The sequence below is a fragment of the Periplaneta americana genome, chromosome 1 (assembly GCF_040183065.1).
Source record: "Periplaneta americana isolate PAMFEO1 chromosome 1, P.americana_PAMFEO1_priV1, whole genome shotgun sequence".
Taxonomy (NCBI): Eukaryota; Metazoa; Arthropoda; class Insecta; order Blattodea; family Blattidae; genus Periplaneta; species Periplaneta americana.
In genome coordinates, this window is record NC_091117.1 from 12873459 (window position 1) to 12878728 (window position 5270).

Here is a 5270-nt window from a genome sequence, read left to right on the forward strand (position 1 = left end):
ATACTGTACAACGAGGAGTAACAGCAAAGGTGGGAATAAGTGAAGAGAGAAAGCGAAGATAGAAGGAAAGAACAGTGGGATAAAATAATAAAAGACGAACAGAGATAAAGGAAAAAAAGATAAGAAAAAGAATGCTGATGAACGGAAAGAGAAAATAGTAACACGAAAATAATAAAAGAATGAACAGTGAGATTAGAAGAAAATGGAAAAGGAATAATAGACACAAATAGATTGCAGGAGAGGATAATTAAGGAAATTAAAATCAATGTAAGAAGGAGAGAATGGGACAAGAGAAATCAAAGAAATAACAGGTAGATAAAAAGAAAAGGTACAGGAGAAAATAAGAGAGAAAGAAAAAGAAATAATAAAGTAAAAGGCAAAGAAAACAGAGAACAAACCTAGAATGAAAATATATGAAGGGTATACGGGAATAACGATCAAGGTCCATTTTAGAAAGTTTCGAGAAAAACGAATTTTAAAGTTTAAGCGCGTAATACTTTGTTATGTGTGTATTTAATAGAAATTGACGTAGTGGAATGGCAAGAACGATTATTTCTTATTACTAGTTAGACCACATGTTAGTACTTCCTTTCCACTATAAGATGGCATTATTAACTCAATTTCGATTTTTGATGGACCTTGATCGTTTTTCCCGTGTACCCTTCATATATTATTTTAATGTACCGAAGTAGCCTACATATGATATTTCCATGCAGATATTCTGCGTCATCATACGATGAAAGAGTAATGGGACGGAGAAAAATTCTCTCCGGCTTAGTGGATAAAGCATCAGCAAGTAGAGCTGAAAACCCGGGTTCAAATCCCGGCGCCGGAGAGAATTTTTCTCCGTTCCATTACTCTTTCATCGCATGATGACGCAGAATATCTGCATGGAAATATCATATGTACTTCGGTACATTAAAATAATATATATATGATATGCGTAAATCACTTCGTGATTTAAGACGGCGCTTATTCCGTCGGATCCCGGCCAACTAGTCACTCATTACGAGTGCACCTCAGCACATGTGTCGACTTCAGTTCTACGTTCATAGACATCTATGACGTAGTGCAGAGGGCGGCCACTAGAGGGAACCCAAGAGTTGGAACTTAAACTGAGACGATTCTGTCCGTCGTCGGGGTGGGTATCCGGTGTGGCTTAGTGGATAAAGCATCAGCACGTAGAGCTGAAAACCCGGGTTCAAATCCCGGCGCCGGAGAGAATTTTTCTCCGTTCCATTACTCTTTCATCGTAGAAGGAAAAGAATAACAAGTAACAAAAGAAGGAGATACAATTAAAGGAAAGGAATACCTGTAGATTAAAGAATTCAGAAAAATAATTTAGTTTCTCCGAAAAAAAAAAATAAAATTCAAAAAGGAATTAAGAGAATAAAGTCGAGCGACTAAGAAAGAAATAAGAGATTGGAAAACACTCAGAACCTAATGATATAAAATGCAAATGGCTTTTAAGGAACCCGCAGGTTCATTGCCGCCCTCACATAAGTCCACTTTTTGTGTAAAATAAGTTAAGTACAGTCCCCGACATGTCTTTCCGTGCTCTGTATTCTACTAAAATGAAATAAGTCCGAAATGTTGCATGCAGGCAACAAACCAATTACTTTATTAAGCCGTTATTATGATTTTTGATGCATTAATAAAGTTTTAATTCCTGTTTTTACAAAACTTGCATTACTGGTCTTAACTGGTTTTACTAGTAATAGAACGATAAATAAATTGTACGTTGATAAGTGAATGATAGCTATATGACCGGATGTCAATGCTGTCATTCAATATTGTAACGCACTCCAGCTAAACAAACAAACAAACGAACAAATGAATGAATGAATGAATAAATGAATAAATGTATAATTAAATAATTAAATAAATAAATAAATCTATACTAACAATAAATCTGTAAGCGAAATTTTTCTGGTAATTTTCGATTTTCCAAAAATAATTGGTGTTAACATGTATAATTAATCACCCTGAAACCGAAAATCGCTTTTTTGAAATTTTTGTTTGTATGTCTGTCTGTCTGTCTGAATGTTTGTTACCTTTTCACGCTATAATGGCTGAACGGATTTCGATGAAAATTGGAATATATATTAAGTTCGTTGTAACTTAGATTTTAGGCTATATGGCATTCAAAATACTTTATTTAAAAGGGGGGTTATAAGGGGGCCTGAATTAAATAAACCGAAACATCTCGCTTATTATTGATTTTTGTGAAAAATGTTACATAACAAAAGTTTCTTTAAAAATGATTTCCGATAAGTTTTATTCCAAGCAAAATTTTTGATAGGACTGATATTTAAGTCTATCTGTCTGTCTGTCTGAATGTTTGTTACCTTTTCACGCTATAATGGCTGAACGGATTTCGATGAAAATTGGAATATATATTAAGTTCGTTGTAACTTAGATTTTAGGCTATATGGCATTCAAAATACTTTATTTAAAAGGGGGGTTATAAGACGGCCTGAATTAAATAAACCGAAATATCTCGCTTATGATTGATTTTTTTGAAAAATATTACATAACAAAAGTTTCTTTAAAATAATTTTCGATAAGTTTTATCCCAGGCAAAATTTTGATAGGACTGATATTTAAGGATATACAAGAGTTTAAAATAACAATACAACACATTTCCACCGCCGCTTCAGATTATAGTTTCGTTGTTCAAAAATGGCCTGCTGATATACCCACACATTCTAAACACGCGACATGACCACAGATGTTAAGGGGATGTGCTACTGAATTTTCTAATTTCTACATTTTAAGAGATAATGTATTGAAATTTTAACAGCATATTATGATCATGATTATGAATTAATCAGGAAAATTTCAATGATCTAAGTCAAGAAATAACTCTTTTAAAAATGAAATTTGAAAATAACACGTTTATTTTTGGAAACCGTTTTTTGGAATCTAAAACAAGAGTTTTCTATGTTTTTTATAGTGCATATTATAGCTGAAACACAGGTTGTGGTAATGGAGCATTGGAATTTAGCATATGAAGAGTGAAATAAAAAAAAACATGACATTTCTTCAAAAACTGTCATTTTTCAGTAGCGCATCCCCTTAAGGCGTGAATAAAATGAAATTAACAAAAAAAAAAAAGATGCACAGTAAGGCTAACATAAAAATGATCTTCGTACACAATCAACTCTATTAATTTGGAGTGATTTATTAAAGGATGCATTCAAGACTAATTTAGAAAAATTTTAAACTAATTATCTTTGCACCAAATGCGTGGTCTCTGAACCAAAATTATAGCATTTTAATCATTTAAATAGAATTTAAATTAAGTAGCATAATAAACGATTTATTCTTCTATCAAACACGAATGTTCCCTGGACCCAATGTTCTATTTTAATTATGTAATTACTTTATATTTATTTCTAATAAGTGCAGCGGAGCGCACGGGTACAGGTACTAAATAAATAAATAAATAAATAAATAAATAAATAAATAAATAAATCAATCAATCAATCAATCAATAAATACACGAACTGCAGTTTAAAGAGATCTGGAACATGACAAAATATAAACCCGTGAAAAAATACTACTTCCAAAAGAAATGGGACTGCCTCCGTGGTCTGTTGGTCAGCATGCTGGCTTCCAGATCAGGAGGTCCCGGGTTCGATTCCCGGGCTCGGCTCTCGGTGAATTTTTCTTGAAGAAGAGGAATTCTCTGGGTGTCTAGAGTCTTGAAATTTTTGTGTGATTGTGAGTGTGCCGGTTAATATTAATTAACCAATCATCACAAATATAAAAATTCATCAGGACTGTCGCTGGGCAGTAACCTGAACATACGTTTCAGCGTCACATTGTTGACAAGTAACTCCATCTGTTAGCACAAACATAAAGCATCTAATAGATGCTATAGAGTTACCAACAACGAAAAAAATAAATGGGAATATGATTTTGTTGTTGAAGACGAAAGAATTGCTTGTTTACTGTGTCCCATCCAATTTATTTCTACTCGTCTTTTCAATATTAAACCACATTTAAACAAAGCCCATATTAAGAATTATGGAATGCGCAAACTTTCGGGTAAGTTCATTATTAAGAACTATATATTGATTATTTATTTATATACTTTTAAATTAAGGCCGTCACTCGTTGTGTTCATTTTGAATTGAAATTGATAGTGACTTTCAAGGTTCATTACTTAAACGCTATAAATTTATTTCCGTAGGTGATGATAGAAGGAAAGTTTTCGAAAATCTAAAGCAGGTTAGGTGCAAAGAGATCTCGAAGAAACTACCGACAGGAAATCTAGCATAATTGTAAACCTTGAAACGAGATAACGCATTATAAATACAATGAATTTATTACAATCCTTTTTGAAAATTACAGCACCGCCACTGTTGGGCATTGCAGGGCAAAGAATGTAGCCTAAACAACTCTACGCGAAAGTCGATCATCTCCAATAGAAGTGGAGTGAGGCTGACGTCATATTTCTCCTACTTACGGGTTCTGCAGGCCTGTCCTGGGACGAAGTACGATCCCTAGTTTTGATAGTGCATGAATGATCGTTGCAGGAGTATCACTCTATAATAAGACTAGGTTATCGAATGTTATTTTTTTGCTCGATAATGCTGAAATGTAGTAATTATACATATGGTAGCAGCCCTTTAATGGACGTCATTAAAGTACACCTATTCATTAAGGTTCAGGTGTTCCACCAATCAGAAAATACCACTGTAGGAATATGAAAGCGCAAGTATCGATTATTTTCGGATATGCAATCGAAAGACAACAATAAATCAATAAATCACCTATATTTGAAATAAAGTCAGTTCTATTACTATAATAATTAGCGTTAATTGTAAATAATATTCAAATAAATTCAATTTGTCATCTCGTTTTTCAATGTCTAATTCAATTTCAAGGTTATATCAAGATTAATGTTTATTTTACTCTCTAGATTATATCAAGGTCAATGTCGACATTTGAATAATTTCGAGGGAAAAATTGTTCCGGGGCCGGGTATCGAACCCGGGACCTTCGGTTTAAAGTACCAACGCTCTACCAACTGAGCTACCCGGGAACTCTACCCGACACAGATCCAATTTTTCCCTCTATATCCACAGACCTCAAAGTGGACTGACAACCGTCAAGCAACCAACTTCGAGTGCATACTAACTCCGTGTGACTAAAATTGTGGTTTTCTGTTAACGAACAGTGACGGGTTCGATACCCGGCCCCGGAACAATTTTTCCCTCGAAATTATTCAAATCAACTTTACAGGGAGTTGTACCTAAAAT

At 33.8% G+C, this 5270-nt stretch overlaps 1 non-coding gene across 1 annotated transcript; it reads right to left on the bottom strand.

Moving 5' to 3' along the window:
* Positions 1 to 4980: 4980 nt before the first annotated feature.
* Positions 4981 to 5053, bottom strand: TRNAK-UUU (transfer RNA lysine (anticodon UUU)). The gene has a single exon. It is a non-coding gene; the product is annotated as a tRNA-Lys (tRNA).
* Between the last annotated feature and the right edge of the window lie 217 nt (positions 5054 to 5270).